Source organism: Pinus tabuliformis, chromosome 1_2 (assembly GCF_031772625.1).
Source record: "Pinus tabuliformis cultivar Carrire ecotype Pingquan chromosome 1_2, CPIR1, whole genome shotgun sequence".
NCBI lineage: Eukaryota > Viridiplantae > Streptophyta > Pinopsida > Pinales > Pinaceae > Pinus > Pinus tabuliformis.
In genome coordinates, this window is record NC_142298.1 from 473,382,412 (window position 1) to 473,400,611 (window position 18,200).

The following is an 18,200-nucleotide window of genomic DNA, read 5'->3' on the forward strand; positions in this document are numbered from 1 at the left end:
AATTCGCGTTCCTTGTTTTCTATCCATTGTTAGATTTCTTTCTTCGATGGATGCCAAAAAATATTCCTCAAACAGATCCTGATCTTAGCAACAGAACCATTTGTTGGCTTAGGTGGGTTGGACCTAGGTTCAAAGTGTGTTGCGCACCAATAAAACCCTCAACCACTGGCCCTCTCAGCAATGACCTGCAAGTAGATCGCAATCTCACTTGAAGTGATTATGGGAGGTTGCAGAACCAGGTTTCTGCAGCCTGAGGTATATCGCACTATGGTACCATTGTATTCTTGTCATGATTTAATTATTATAAACAACTTTAGATTAATAAACAATTTCACACATACTTTACTTCATGGAGTTAAAGTCATTAATTAATCATAACATAAACATTCATAAACTGTACAATACTAAAATAAAGTGCAGATAATAAGAAAATGAACACTAAGACACAAATTTTACCATGGTTCATCCCAATGTGGAACCATGTCCATAAGATCTGTTGCTTATAATATGGGATTTGGTACAGAAACATTTCTTCCTTGCACACACAGCTGCAGGGTGTTTGTGCATGAAGTTGTAGATGGTCTGTGCACTTAGCTGCAGACCTAGGCCTCTGCATACACAACCATGGAGCCTTTCGCGTCCTCCAAAATACATACCACAAAAGTATCACATAAACATAAATCTAATCCAATACATAATCTGATGTCGTCCTTCTTTATTATTCAACCCTATATACCATGGTTTCCAAAACACAAGGGGCTATGGCCGAAAATGAAAAACTTTACAATATTTTAATGCTTTAACAAAATGGGAGGGGCTTTTCCGTGAAGCCCCAATTTTGGGCGATCTTCATCATGTTCCACTGCTCTGCTGTGTGGTTCACTTTATGTTGGCTTATGGGGACCTGACCTAGGTTTAGAGTTATTTAGCCAAACAAATCCCTACACTACTGGCCCTTTTGGCATCATCTCGCGGAATGCAGACTGAAGTCTCACCTGAAATAGTATGGGGGGATGTTGGAACCAAGATTTTGCACCTTGAGATGTTTGATGTCGATTTAGTCCAACTACACCTGCCTTAGCGCAGGTCGCTTCGCGCACTATTCCAACCTTTAGTACCCTCGCGAAATGTCACAATCATCTTTCGCACAACCCTAACCAGCTCAAGAAAAGATAGAAAAGATAGATCAACGCCTTATAATCTAGCCTCTTCGAGGGGGCAACCTCCTTTACATTACATAAATGAACAATTCTTCGATGATACAAATGAAAAGACCTCCTTTCTATATATAGGAGTCTAAGGGGTCATAACATAATCAAAGCTGACATAACAATAATAATGTAAGGGAACAATAATAACAATAGTGGGTTTCTGTGGGGCACAATAGTAACAATATGGGCACTACATGGGTACATCAATATAATAAAGGGGTTGTACTAATAACAATAAGGGGTTACACTAGTAGTATAGGGGCCTAACATGCCCCTCTCCTTCAAAAAGCGTTGTCCTCAATGCTTGAGTAGTTCTTGATGCTTCTGTATAAAATTATTGTCCTTCCATGTGGAATCTTCAGTAGGTAAGTTCTTCCACTTGATGAGATACTCTGAAATTGATCGATTTCGTAGCTGTCGGGTTCTTGTTTCTGTGACTACTCCAAGTTCCAATATGATTTTTCCTTCCTCTTCAATTTTTGGCAATATTGTTTGAATTGGGATCTTTTGCAACTTTTGAATAAGTGGCCTTACTTCTTTGTCCTTCTTCCATTCATCCCTTTCTTTGTTTATCTAATCTGGTTGGATAATAGAAATATCACAAAAAAATGCTTCCACATCCTCATCCTTGAAGAGTCTTCCCATTCGGTAAGGTCGCCATTTTTTAAGTGCATGTAGTATTGCCAACATTTCCTTATCATAAATAGCTTGCTTTAGATGTAATAGTAAAAATACCCAATCACCTACATCAAAACATTTTTCACTATGATGTTGATCTACCTGTTGTTTCATTTGATTTTGCACCAAAGTGACATTATCCTTTAAAAGTTGGAGAACTTGTTGTTGATGCTCAATGTGATCTTTCACTGCTTGAACCTTTTTCTTCTTGATATGTCCTTCTATATTTAGATTTTGAGGAGTGGTAATTTCTTCCAATCCTTTACAAGATATGGTCTGATTCATTTCTTGATGCTCGATGTGATCTTTCACTTCTTGAACATTTTTCTTCTTAATATGTCCTTCTATCTTGATAGTTTGAGGAGTGGCAATTCCGACCAATGAATTACAAGATATGTTTGGATTCATTTCTTCTTTCTTGATGTGATCTTTCACTTCTTGCACCTTTTTCTTCTTGATATGTCCTTCTATCTTGAGAGTTTGAGAAGTGGTCATTCTTGCCAATAGTTTACAAGATATGGTCTGATTCATTTCTTCTTTCTCTGAGGTTGTGTCCTGGCATATATCCTCTTCTTTTGATGTTTATTGATCCTTTTCTTCCTCCTCTTCATACTCTATGTAAAATAATTTCTTCTCAGCACACTTATGACCTTTAGTGCATTTGCTATCACAATTGTAACAAAGCCCTTTTTCTCTTTTTTCTTCCAATTGTTGTGGTGTAACCCTTATAGGTTGTGGAAGGCTAGGAGAAACAACACTTCCATCTTTATAGTTGTGAGGGGTAGACTTCCTTGTTGCCATAATTTTACTTTCCAATATGTCACAAAGCCCTTTTACTCTTTCCAATTGTTGTGGTGTTGCTGTAAAGAAGGTGGTGCTCTTTGTATCCTCATAATGTGCTATCATTTCCTCCGTGAGAATTGACCACGTAACAAGTTTTTTACGAGAACAAAGTCCCTTATACCATAAAAATTGATCTGGTTCTAAATAAGAAGATGCAATACATACCTTTTTTAACAGTGGTACACCATGTAGATCAAAATATTGCTCCATCTGAAGTATCCAATTTACCGGATCCTTGCCATCAAACTTCCTCATCTTGCTTTTTCTTGATTTTAGGACCTCAAACTTGAAATGACTGTAACTCTGTAATTGTTGATATTTAAGTTCTGAAATTGGTACCTATAGTAGCCCTTTGTGTCCTCTTTCCAATGCCACCAGTCTAATCCAAATTGGATTCTCCGAGAAAGAGTTATTCACAATCTCCCAAGATGACCTGATTATAGACCTTTCCAAAAGAGCGAACTTGTATGAAGTGCCACGTGTAAAATTTTCTATCTTTGGTTTTGAAAAAGATATACAAGAAACTACAGTCTGTCCTATTTCTGTACCTTCTTACAAAATTTCAATCTGATCCCCAGAGAGAAAGTTATGACGATTTTCCCCAAGTCACATGTTTTGAATGTAATTCAGGAGTCTGCAAAAAGACCAAATTTCTCAGATCATATCTCCGGAAATATCACACAAAAAGCTCTGAAATTCGGACCCAAGGTTCAGCGTGATTTCTTCTCAAATGGATTTTCTTTGCTACTTCTGAACCGTCACAGAAAAAATGTTATAGTGAAAATTCCATGATGACCTATTTGGAGCAGCGAAACCCTAGAATCCAAAGCTCTGATACCAAATGTTATGAAACCAGCTCAGGAAAAGATAGAAAAGATAGATCAACGCCTTAGAATTCAGCCTCTTCGAGGGGGAAACCTCCTTTACATTACATAAATGAACAATTCTTCGATGATACAAATGGAAAGACCTCCTTTATATATATAGGAGTCTAAGGGGTCATAACATAATCAGAGCCGACATAACAGTAATAATGTAAGGGCACAATAATAATAATAGTGGGTTTCTATGGGGCACAATAGTAACAATATGGGCACTACATGGGTACATCAATATAATAAGGGGGTTGTACTAATAACAATAAGGGGTTACACTAGTAGTATAGGGGCCTAACATTGAGATGCTTTCATTCTACTATGGCAACGAACTACGCTATTTCCCAAAATACACCAAATATCTTACTTATCTTATTAACGGGTCTTCATTACCTTCGCGTAAATAGATATTCTAACTTGCATTCACTTAACAATTACAATTATACATATTCACGAATCATATAAACAATAGAGTGCAATTCATACCCAATATATCCATGCATAAACAAGAAATAAATACACAGAAGTGATAGAAACTTCTCTCTATTATTACTTCCAAATGATTACAAACTTCGACTTGCCATGCACACTTAGCTCCAAGGGTCTGCACACTTAGCTGTGGACTGCTAGGCCTCTGCGCACTCAGTTGCAGAGCCTCTTCCTACTCTATGACCCAAAACTAGACTTTACACTTCAAATATATCTCGGATACATCATAAATTTTCCATATCGTGATGTCTTAACTACTTAGAGCTTTGCTCTATTTATACAATCCCATGGTTCTCAAACCATGGGTAGATTTTCTACAACCAACATTACATCAAAATTAAGGGTAGAAAACCCTATGGCTCTTTAACAAACTATGCATTCCGCGCCCACAGAATGTGGAGTCTTTATATCGAAATTACAAATTGACCAGAATATGGGCTCTAAGCCCAAAAACTTGCCTTGGGGGATCTCGTGCACAACATGCCCCCAAAAAAAACATCATGACTCGCCATCGAGTCACCCTCTAGTTGTGGATATATTTGCATGAAGACCTCCCAATTCTGAGTGGATCACTGCAAGTTCATAAATGCATTGAGTGACTGCCTGTTGGACTTCCTCTATGCGTTGTTCAGTGACCATTGTGGTTGAACTGCTGGTCTGAATCCTCTCTTGTGTTGCTTGCATCTGTGCGATATTTGCTTCAAAGGAGGCTATAATGGTATAATCCTCATCGATCCGTACTACAGGTGCACTTTCAAAATGGCCTATTTATGCCGAGCAGCACCCACTTGCTCCTTGAGAAACTTTTCATGTTGCATACTTGCAAGCCTATGCGTAAGGGCAATCATCTGCATGCTCCCTTTGACGTTTTCATACTTTTGCTACAACTCACACACCTCTCTCTCCAATTGCTCTATGTTCAGGTCCTCCTACAAGGTGGTGAGGACCTTGAACGACTGCTTGAATAGCTTCATGTAGTCTATCACTGCACTATTAACCACCACCATTGCTATTGTGGTCATGGTGGTGCGATGTTTCTTAACCTATGGCAGAGTTGAAGGCTTCGCAATCAACTACAGTTCACTTATCTGAAGGTTCAGCTCCAACTGAACCCTGGCCATTTCTGCCTTTTCCTCGTGCACCCCTATGGCTAATTTTTAGATGCGCGCCTCCACTGGTTCCTTTACCTGGATGGCCAACTCTAGGACCATCTAGAAGACTTCCTCCACCACCTGCACTATCTGTATGTTCTACTCCATGACCTCGTTACATTGCAAGCTCAACTACTCAATGTTGATGCACTGCTCACTCATTACCTGTAGCGCACGACTCTCCCTAGTGCGTAGTTCTGAAATGACTCCATCCTGCAACATATAGAGAATCACTCGAGGGAGCAGAGCCATGTTTAACTTGATTCCTTTCAAGCTAACTGACCATAGGATTTTCATCCTCATTTTTTGTAATGAGTGCTCCATCTGGTAGCACTATTGTGCTAGTCATCCTAGCGCACAACATTTCCTCAACCACGGAAGTGCCAACTATGAGGCTGGTTAACACTGTGCCAACCTATGGAGTGCACACCTGCAACTCCTCAATCTGTATCCAGAGAGCCCCCAACACCATCTAGTGTTTCTCCTCAAACTGTTGGAGGGCCTCCGTGGTGACATCCCTCACCATTTTGCCGATATGATGTAGATCCCCCTTAGTGAGCATGATCAGATCCAACAAAGTCTTTGAGGCCTTTGTCTTTTTTCGTGGCCCCGCCTTCTCTCATGGTCATGGACACTTTAGCTGGGTTGACATTGTCTGTGGGTCTACACCACCTTGTTTTGTATTAGTCACTAGCTCGGGTGAAGGCGACTTTTGTCCTTTGTGCTCTTCTTTTGCTATCTTCTGCTGCTCCTCGTCCAACTTCGCATCGTCGTGCGCCACTTAGGCCTTAGCCATTTCTTCTTTCTTCCTACACTTTTCCATCAGTTGCACCATCTGTAGTTTTGTCTCTTCCTTCTTTTGTTGCATGGAAGGCTTCTCTACTTCTACCGCAGAGCCAACTAGAGTGTGTCACTTTGGCGACTAATACTCAAGGACCATGAATATCACATCATCAGTTGCCAAGTAAGGTAGCTGATGCCATGTCTTTGTGGGGTCCTTTTGTGCCCTTATGAAGACATGGTGGAAGTCTTCTTCGAACTTTGAAAAGCTCTGTATACTGTTGTAGACCATGGGTGATTACCACAGCTTGTGATTAATACCCATTTTGATATTCATCTCCATGGGCACCCAAAAGATCTTGCTCCCCCTTATCCTTTGTGTGTCCCTGGTTGCCCACAACGAAGTGTAGCTCACTGCCTCCAAAAGGTCTTGTGCAATTGCCAAGAATTGACTAACTTTGGGAGATTTCCATGCCACCAGTACTATTGACAACAAAATGCATGCATAATGAAATGTTTTTCCCTACTCCTATGCCTCACGACAATTCTCAAGGAACTCACCGCATAGATAGTTTTCCCAATTGAACTAGACCCCTTCTGCGCATTGTGCTACTAGTGAAACCACCAACACGAGCACCTCATCTACGCGACACTTCCGCATCACTTTTCCTACTAATATCTGCATCGTGACTATGACCGCAAGGTTGTTGATGCTGGAAATGGCTTACCATCTCTTCTTCTTTTCCAGTTTAAACTTCTTTTTCATGGCCTCCACGATGGCCAAATCGTCACTCTTTCCTTCTTAAATATTTGCTGGGACCTCCCCTGCATAAGGGATTCGTGTAATCCTGAATCAGATGGTCTGTGATGGGGATGGGCTCCTCCAACTACAAGCACCCATCTTGCACCAAGCATAACAGCTACTTAATGACAAAAATGGTCATTGGGGTGTGATGGTAATGCGGCACCCAGAGCAGGATTAGCAACCCTGCTTTCTCAACACCTCTGAGCCATTTGCACAACTCCAACTCTATTATTCTAGCGGTGCATCTTTCTTTTGGTGCATTAGCTGCATGGTTGTAAGATGTGAGAAATTCGCGTGGTCCGCGAGGTCCCAATATTCAAATTTTAGCATGGGCACCTGTCCTAAGTGCACTCCTTCAAACACAATATCATCTACGAGCAATGGAGTTTGTAGAGAGCTCTTGCTCTCATCTATATCTTTGGACACCTTTGGTTTACCCTTCCACAGAGGAACATATGCAGGAAACCTGGTAAGAGGGTCCACACCCTAGGTTTTGACTTCCATCTCTACATCCTCCTCTTCAACTAGGATTTTTTCAAACTCTTCCTCCTCGTCGGCCTCCAAATTAATGGCCTTCCCATTTTCCTCCATTGTGAGCTTGGCCCTCAGATTTCTAGGCAAGACATGCATCGGCATCATGGCTTGCTCGTCTTTCTTGGGTCTCGATGTGCATGGTGTTTTAGGGATTTCAATGACTATCTCGACGCTCTCTTAGACTTCCACTTCTGTAATTTCCTGCGTGGCTTCCTTGGTAGTCATTGCTCTAGTATCCATGACTTCTTCAGGTACTGCCATAGTGCGATTCCACAATTCTGTCAGTGTTTCTGGCAATTTCTCAAGCAATGAATTTGCTTTCAAAATATCGAATAAGTCTCGGTTCATGAATATTTGAGAGTGAAACAACTCAATTCTCAAGTTGCCAAGTTTTTTTCTTGGACAACCATTTTTAATTTATAGCACCTTTTGAATTTGAATTCAACCGTTCCCCCCACATTTGGTCCATTAATGCTCGATTAGCAGCAGGTTTTCAAGAATCTAGCCCATAAAGTTCACCTTAAATGCCTGTTGCCCACTCCATTTGGTCTCAAACCAAGAATTACATTGTGAATAATGAATTTAATGGTCACTTTCCAGTCGACCCACACGGAATTGCAGCTATCCTCACACTATCGTGGACCCTATGACACTTTGCTACCGCCTGTAGCCCTGACATCATGCAGTTCCCAGGTAGAGTAGTTTATAGTCCCATGCCTCCTTTCAGCTGCCTTGAGTGCTAAGACTATGCTTCTGTCGGATATTTATATGGTCGGGCCACCTGTGTATGGCTTTAGACAACTACCATTTGCTTTTCCTGGGAACGGTTCTCCATTTAACTTTACCAACTGTACCACACCACCATCTATAATTTAGTTAATAACATATGGTCCCAGCCAATGCATTCTGAGCTTCCCTAGAAATTTATCAAACTTACTATAATACAACGACACCAAGTCATTCACCTTGAAGGTCATAGCTTAATATGTCGATCATGCCAAGCCTATTCATGCTGCTTTTGGACCTGTTGGTGAAATCTAGCCAAAAATCGTTCTTGTTCGAGCTCCTCCAACTACCTGAGCCTCTGCTCCAGGGCTCTGCGATTTGTCATACCTTTGAGTGCTTCTATGCATAGACTAGGCACGATGTATTCCATAGGCATTATAGCTTCCACTCCATAGACAAGCCTAAAAGGTGTCTATCCCGTCAATTTCTTGCATGTTGTTTGATAAGCCCATAACACTGCAAGTATGCGTAGGTCCCAATCACTTTGCTGCGCATTGCATACCTTGGTCAACACGTTGCATACTTTTTTGAATTCTTCCACGCATAGAATTTTCTGCAAAATTTCTCTCCCTACATACTGTCTTCCCAACATTAAGAGACATTTTCAAGTTCGCCCCCCCAACACATGCTTATCGACTAGGTATTTCAGCGCAGAGTACATGCGCTTCTGCGTAGGTTGGGGTTCTTTTCCATAGGCCTGCGTCCACTTGGCCAGATAAGTTTGTGGGTCATCATGTCCATTGTACTTTTCTATCAGTCGTACCTTAGGCTTCCCAAATTGGGTGCACATCATTCTCCTACATTCACACTAGTCATCAAAGCTTCCTTTGTGCATACCCCACAATCTCGCGGGCGTAGCGTGCAATACGCAAACCAAGGCCTGGAAGAATTTATTTTCTTGCACCTCCCTTTCAAATGCATCTAAGAAGGTATCTACCTCATTCAGACCATCATAAGTAGGCTGATCCATTAGTTCTGTTGACACACAGTGGAGCGACCTGATCATCATATTGCAATTCGGTGTAGTTACCTCATGTAACCTATTCTGCTAGCGCTCTATTTCTTCATCAGAATCTGAAGTGCAAGAGCTCTCGCACTCCCATGTAATCTGCCCATCTGTGGTCGGATTTAGCCAATCTTGGTCTCACACTATTATCTTATAGATACAGTCCAAATCATCATCGCTCTCATAGTCGTTGATCAGTTTCGTATAGCATGATCCTTTAGCAGGGTCCAAGGGCACAATTACGTACACTGAATTCTTCTCAAAGATCATTTTTTTCTTCTTAAGATTAACTACCCCATTCATGTCAGTGGCCCAGTCAATTCCTAAGAGGGTGGGGTAGGGATTTCTATCATCAACAATCTCTATCACTTCGAAATCCACCAGTGTCGCTCCCTCAATATCCATAGTTATTCCCTACAATCACCCCATGGGTATTATTTTCCATTCGTTTGCCATCGTTAGCTAAATTGGAGACCATTGTAGCATGGGTCTTCCCATTAGCTCCCATGTCTGTTTTGGCAGAACATTTGCATCCAGTCACAAATCCAGGATGACTTGATCCATCTCATATTCTCCAATCTGTGTGGCAAGTCTCATTTCTCATCTCGTCTTTTTTTTTTTATGTTTTCCAATCTTGCGGACTACACGCGATTCTCCTGGGGCAGTCCCAGTGGATCCGTTGATGAGTTCCTGTAACCCTTTCATAGCCTTATTGTCACGCAATAACTTTGTATAGGTTTCTTGGAACGTTGTGAGCATAGACGGATCCATTTCCGGCACTGGTTTATCTTTGCTTCCTGAAGTGGAGGCATCAGCGAAGCTCTTCTTAGTTTCCATGAAGGATTCCCGAGCGCACTCCAGATCAAGCTTAGCTTCTTTCGTTGGAGCTTTGCGACTCCAAGTACTATCTTCTAGCTATTTTCCTTTGTCATCTCTCATCGCGATTCCATTTCAGAGCACAATGTTTACATTCAGGTTTGCCTCGCACAGCTTAGACCTCATCATCTGTAGGTTCTGAGTTGGGGGAGGCGGTAGCGCTCCTTTGTCGTGTATCCTAGTTATCAACGTAGGACAATATTCTATCTCATGATCAAAAATCGTGCAATAAAAACTTGATGGGCATGTTGGATTAGTGCAATCATGGGCATAGTGTCCTGGCCCTCTGCAATTGTAGCAAATCAACTGTCCACGACCTCTACTAGGTCCTCCTCCACCTCTGCCTCATTCGCAACCCTGAAATCTGGTTCGCGCCATTCCTGCATTTTGGTCAAGGGGCCACATTTCAGCCTGGACTCTATAGGTGGAGTTCTCTCCATCATCAACTCATAACTTCTACAAGTGCGCTCGTCATGTCCCACTGACCTACAAAAGTTGTAGAACAATTGTTGCGAATTTTGCGTATACTTCTCTAACAAGTGAAAATTGTATGTGGCATGTTTTCCAACTATTTGACATATAGCACACCACAATGCAGGCGCCTCATTAGGTCTTGCTTGAGCTTCAATCCTTAACGGCATCGATCCTTCTCTTGTGAGGTAGTTTGTAAAAATCGAGCAGTGGTATCTATCATGACCCTGACTCTTGCATTTTACACACCATAATTCTTTGCGCACTTCTGGTAGAACCGTCCTGTCCTGGTTTAGACTCTGCATATCAAGGCACAGATTCTTCAGTTGTGCATGGATCTACTGAACTCCTAGGTTAGGATCCTACATCAAGGTCTCATGTAACCTCATAGCAATATCCAGGTCCTTTGCCTAAGTTTTTATCTTCTGTTGGGATAAAGCACTCCTTAAATGTGGTAGTAGAAACGCTACAAACCATTCGTGATGTTGTCACTATCAGATTCATATTGGCTTCCTGAATCATACATTTCATCCTCTGATCCAATTCCCAAGGAGTCTCACTTGGTAGCATCATAATCTCTTTAAATCCAATGATAAACTGCGCTTCAGACTTAGGCCTGCTAAATTATTTATTTAGCGCTATTTGGATATTCGCAGCTCCTACATTTGGATTATCATTACAGTACTTAATATAATAGGTTAGCACGCGATCCTATAGGGTGCTAACTAGTTTCACTTTCTTTATATGGTCATCTATAACACCTTGTGCTTCCCATATAGCCCTTACAATGAACCAGAATTGGTCTAGATCCTCATTTCCCAAAACTTTGAACACAAGAAACTTCAGTGTGCTTTCCATATTGAATTGCAGTGGTGGTGGAGTTGGTATGGGTGAATATGGAGGTGATGGTCGTGAAATCGGTGGTGGTGTGGGTGGCGGTGGAATTCACAGAATTCTTTGTCTTATCATATGAATAGAACTTCGTGAAGAGACCTTTGTGAGCTCTTCCTCATCCCCTCGCAGAGGTGAAATCAAGGGGCCATTTTCTAGACCCTTATTTCTTTTGTTCCTATAGACCTTTCCACTTTGCATAGCCCCGAACATCAAGGTAAATGCATAACCCTCTTTTCACATAATAGCATTCTAATCCAAGTATTGAAAGATTTTACGTACTTACCTCGAGGTCCTTTGAGAAAGCATTGCTTTGCCTTGCTGTAGCTAACAGAGGTGTTAAATTTAAACTCAGTAACAAATCCTCCTATAATACGATCGAGCCAGTGATCAACGGTGTGCACGATATTATCCTTCGATGCTTCCAACCTTCGCACTAGCTTTGGGGTCCACATAATAGGACTGTAAAGTTTCCACCTTCCTTGGCTATCCGCTAGCTTCACAATCCACTCATATAGCTTAGTAGGGAGGGATGTGAAAAATATTTCATGGATCTCTATACAAAGGTAGCTATATATCCACTCTTCTTTTTGATAGTTGCAGGTTTCTATTCTCCTGCACCACGAACTCGTGAATTCTTCTGTCCAACCAACCTTCAATTTCCTTCTTAGTTGGATTCCAATGATACGACATCACACATCTCTTATGCAGATTCTGGTCTTGGCAATGAAACAATTTGTTAGCTTATGGGGGCCTGACCCAGGTTTGAAGTTATTTAGCCAAACAAATCCCTACACTACTGGCCATTTTGGAATCACCCCACAGAGCGCGGACTGAAGTCTCACCCAAAGTAGTATGAGGGGATGCTGGAACCAAGTTTCTGCACCCTTGACATGTCTGTGATTTTGGTTTAGTCCAACTAGATTTTCCTTTGTGTAGGTCACTTCACGCATTGTTCCAACCTTTAATACCCTCGCAAAGTGTCACAATCGTCTTTCATGCAATCCTAACTAGGGGCTGAGATGCTTTCGCGCTGCTATGGTAGCAAACGTGCTATTTCCCAAACTACGCAAAATATCTTACTTATCTTATTAACTGGTCTTGATTACATTCGAATTAGCAGATATTCTAACTTGCATTCACTTAAAAATTATAGTTATATATATTCACGTATCATATAAGCAATAGAAGTGCAATTCATACCCAATATATTCGATGCATAAACAGGAAATAAATATACAGAAATGATAGAAACTTCTCTTTATTATTGCTTCCAAATGAATACAGACTTCAACTCACCCTATGCACATAGCTGCAGGGGTCTGCGCACTTAGCTGCAGAGTCTCTTCCTACTCTATGACCCAAAACTAGACTTTACACTTCAGATCTATCTCGCATACATCATATCTTTTCCATATCATGATATCTTAACTACTTAGAGATTCACTCTATTTATACAATCCCATGGTCCGCAGACCATGGGCAGATCTTCTACAACCAACATCACATCAAAATTAAGGGCTAACAACCCTATGACTCTTTAACAAACTCCACACTCTGTGCCCACAAAATGTGGAGTCTTTACATCGGAATTACAAAATTGACCAAAATCTGGGCTCTCAGCCCCAAAACATCCCTCGGGGGATCCCATGCCCAAAAATTCATACTCTACGACATCCTTTCTACTACGCGCTTCCACAAAACTTGGATTTCTTTCAAAAATCTACCCAAAATCTGGCCAAGTTGGGATGCGCCAGCAATAATATACTATATGTACCCAATTGTAATAAATTCATATGTGTTATTGTGGGCATGTCATTAAGCTCAAATGCACATGATCTCACCTAATGATTAATATTTCTTTTTGTTTTGATGTCCAATTGAAAGAGCCATGCTTTTGCATGCAATTCCTTATCCAAATTACATTTTTCAACAATCTCTATGCTGACATAGCTGTATTTAGAACTAGGATCAATTAGAATAGAAAAAATGTGATTACATAGCTTACCTTCCATCACAATTAAGGATTCTTGGTGGCATGCTTCATGATTGTCTACAGTTTCCTAAATTCTAGGCAAACTCTGGGTTACATCACCCACTGTGCGAGCCTCCTAGATGTTGTAAATATTTGGTCTAGCATTTCTTTGGTGTGGATAGTCTCTTTTTAGTGATTTTCACCACACGTCCAAGATTTTAGTTTCTCCTTAATTTCTAATTTTTGTTTCTCTATTGTTGTTGGTTGTGGCATGATTCCTTTAACAACTAATTTGGTTTTTTGTTGGAACCTATTAATAAAATCTAGGTACTTACCTTCCTTTTTAATTGTTAATTTTTTGAGCCATTTATTTTTATGCTCAACATTATCCTTGGCCTTCTAGTTTCCATTTTCTTCTATTCTACGTTTTTCCTACTCATATTAGTTTTCTTCTTTTTAATGGCGCTATTCAGTGTCTAAAGTTCCAGAATCTCAATCTAACCATTGAATGTTAGAGATAGGCCACTGATAAACTATTGTATTTTTTCCTTATCATCCTTGAGATATGGCATATATATCAACAACTCTAGGAACTTAGCAACATATTCCTCATCTGTCATCTATCCCATTCTGAGCTTGTAAAATTCTTTTGCTTTACTGTCATAATAATTACTCTGGCAGGTATTGATTCCTTACAAGATTCTCAAATTCATCCTAGGTCAACTCTCCTTCAACGATGCCTTTGACATTTTTGAAATCTTCCCATAATTTGTCTACTTTTCTCTTCAAGCTGTAGGTAGCAATCTTTGCTTTCATATTTTCAGAATAATCATGAATTCTAAAAAATTCTTCATGCCAAGAAACCAAGCTTCCACCTCTTCTAATTTTTTCATATCCCTATCAAATGTGGGTGGCTTGGATTTCTTGAATCCATTGGGCATGTAATTTTTTTCCTTTTTCCCTAATGATGATGATGGTGATGATAAGAGTGATGGTGGTTCCTCCTAGTAGTAGAACTAGATGGCCTACTAGAGTGGTGCACATAAGTGTTGGTTCTTCCTCTTAGGGTGCTCAAAGGTGCATCTCCATACATATTATCCTCAGTTTCCTTCTTATGCCTATTCCTATACCTTCTACGATCCGATCCATTTATTTTCTCTTCTCATTCGTAATTTCTCCCCCTGTCTCTATGACTAGCCCTCATCTTAGGTTGCATTTGTCTCTATAAATCTGAGAGACATTGTAGAATGATTACATTATCTTAACTTGTCTCTCTTGAGCTCTCACTAGTCTCTTATTATCTACCTTGAAGATTCTAACTTTATCCCTCAGGATTCTCAGAGTAATTAGCCTTTGTAGCAATTTTAATACAAGAGGACAAGCCTAGTTGGAGAGGTTTGGTCCAGCAGATGTAGCCCAAGGGGGGGGGGAACTGCTTTATCATTTTGATGTCTTTATTTGCTGAAGATGATATGCTAAACAAAACTAATATAAAGTATTAAACAACAAATAAATATAACTTGCATACGCACATAATCACCTGTTCAGCTGCAGAAAGTTACTTGTCTTTTTCCGCAAGACCTTAAACTTCAAGTATGTGTATGTCAAAGACTTCTAAGTGTTTACTTTGTTATTTCTTTAGGCAGAGCCTGTAGAGGGCTAGGTAGCCTCTGGAACTCATCCTCTTTTTAGAGCTGACATGTTCGGTGAATGCCCCTACAGTCTATCTCTGTATAAGAAATAAGAAGTTTATACATTTTTAGAGGTCATTTGGAGTGTCTAGCTCATAGTTGAAATTATTGGAAATAGATACCTTGCACCCTTAAACAAGTACATTCCATTTTCAGATCAGATGGTATCAGAGCACTAGGTTGCTTGACTGACATCACTAGCTTGATTGTGTAGCTTGAAAGGTGTCTTAAGCAGTTTTGGAGACTGACTGCTTTATTATTCCGCAAAGTACTTGTTGTTTGAGTTGCTGAAGCTCTTTTGTTCATTTTTACAATGACAACTTCCATAAGTGAGTTCTCAAAATCGTCCTCCTTCACAAGATTCTTTGATGAAGGCTTGAAGCAAGAATTTTTCATCATGATGAATATGGTGAGAGAAATGTATGAGGATGAAAGAAAGAGCTCTAGACTTCAAGAGAAGTTGAATTCCATGAGGGAAGAGAATCAGTTGCTTTCTAACCAATTGCAGGAAATGGAAGGCCAACTTCATATTGCAAACATGAAGCTGGAAAGGATGCATGAGTTGGAGACACAACTCCTTGTTGCCAAAGAAGCCTTAGCCAAGTATCAGCTTGAAGAAGAGGTAAACAATTCTAGTTTGTCTTCAAATTTTGATAAGAATGTTTATGTTGGTTCTTTTGAGAAACATACCAGAGGCATAGGGTCCAAGTTGATGTCCAAAATGGGATATGAAGGAAAAGGATTGGGCAAACATGCACAGGGTATAGTTGAGCCAATAATGGTTGAGGTAAGGCCTAAGAATTTGGGTCTTGGCTATGGACAATCTTGTAGAGAAAGTTCTAAAGCAGCCATGAAGGCAATTGAAACAGTTCCTAGAAGGAGTTTCATTTCAGGTTCTCTATCTCAAGGTTGTAAAGGTTGTATCCTTGATGAATGCAATAGTTTGAAACATACCTTGCAAGAAGAAGGTGTGCATAAGCATGCACTTGAACAAGGGAGTGGTGAAAGCTCTAAAACCATTGAAGGGATTGATGGTGTTCCAAAAGGAGCTTCTTCTTCATTTGATTCACCTCCTCATGAAGGTAATGAAGGTGAAAGAGAAAGGTATAAATCTGATTTCAATCATATTTCCTTTGATCATGTAAAGCATGGAAAATTTCCACACAAGCATTGGAAAAGAATTGCATGTTCTTTTTGTGGTTTGTTTAACCATAGTGTTTCTAGATGTTGGAAAAGAATGGCAACATGCAGGAAACTTTTGAAGGAAAGGAGGCAAGAAGCCAAAGTTCCATTGAACAATGCAAATCATGCTATCAAGAAGGTGAACATGTGTTGCACTTACTGCCATAAGCATGGACATACTGCTGAAAGGTGTTGGACTCTGAATCCAACAATGCTTCCACGAAAATTGAAGAAATTGGAGAAAGAGTATGGCAAGAATGGGAAGGAAGTTTCCATCATTGATATGTGTTAGGATGATACACATGTTGATGTTGATGTGCAGTTAAAGGAAGCGCCTTTGAAATGGATTGGTAAGAAATGGTTAGAATTCTTATCCAATTGAAGTTGCATGTCTTTTGATTGAATGCATTTCTTTGTTAAGGGAATGCAAGTTGCAGGATGTAAAAGCTAAGTATGAGATTCACTCTATTGCAGCGAAAGTTATCTTCATTTCAGCTTTGAAAGTACATGTACATGTGATCGAGGATCTTGTACTTATGATTGTACTTAAGGAAAAATTGAAGGATAAACTGTATGCATGAGAATGATATGCATGAGCACAAAGATCATGATGATTTCCTTGTATTTTAAACATGTATGTGTGATTAACTTGAAGGGTTGATTACTTTATTTTTAACCACGCATGTAATGTAATATTGACTTGGAAAAAGTTAATTTGATCTCCAAGATTGTAAATAGGATAAATGATGAGGTGTTTCATCTTTGTAAAAGCCTTCTCATTTGGGAGGCAGCTCTTCTTTTGGAGCGGAGGTGCCATGGATGGGCATCGTGACAGCTGGCAAGCCCAGATATTCAGGGGAATATTTCAGCTCATATATCAGCAAGTTTCATTGCTGGTTTCTGCAAACTTTCAGTTTGTCTGGCGAACAAGCTTGGTCGGGATTCGACGAGTACTTGGTTTATGCAGCAACATTCGCCATGACGACAGTTGATAAGGCAGGACATTTTGGCATCAGTATGCTCTTTTGGCTGAATGGAAGAGGATATTTCTGTTCCTCAAGTGTTGTACAGTTCAGTTCAGAGATTCAGTGAGCTTTTGGGGACCAAAAGCCTTCTCATTTGGGAGGTGTGATCAGGTGCTCATGTCCTAAGTGTCGTAAAATGCTCAAAATTTAAAGTGCTTAGAACTGATTCAAAGTTGAATGACTGGAAATTTCTCGTCTTCCCGATTTCGGCGCCACAAACAGTTCGAAAAACGGTCGCCGTATGAGGAAGTTATGGCAAAAAGAAGAATTTGTCCATAACATTAGAAATTTTGTTTTTTCAAAAAAAAATTAAAAAATGAATATTCCCCCTGGCACGAAATCCGAGGCAACCACCAAACATTAAATGTAACTACAATTAAGTTGGCGGAATTTTGGCAGGAGCGCCAAATTTTGCGGACCCGCCATAATTGGCAGAGCTATCTGGAGTTAACTAAAGTTAGCTGGAGTTTTTCTAGGGGCAAACTGGAGAAACTTTAAATGGCCATAACTTTGGCTAGGAAAGTCGGTTTTGGACGAATTTTTTATTTTATTTTTTTTATTTTGGGTATTTTCGACCTTATGAAGCCATTGGCATAGGTTTCACAGCCATTTGAGGTCATATGTAGGTGTTTTTTCTTCGTGGAATTTCAAGGAGCCACTAGGGCCAAATCAGTTTGGGAGCTGCATTGGGAATTGTGCAGCCAGTGAATGTGGAACGAAGGTCATTCCTGAAGTTTTCCAGCCTTCTGAATCCATTTCTGCAGCTCGTTTTTCCTTTTGAGGCATTCTTTTCACTGTTTAGCTTCAGGGAAGCTTTCAGGGCCACTAGGGCCATTTCAGTGTTGGAGCTGTTTGGGGGCTATATTCATCCATTTTCGGTGATTCAAAAGCCTATGTCTGCTATTTTCGACCTTCTGAGTCTAATGGAAGA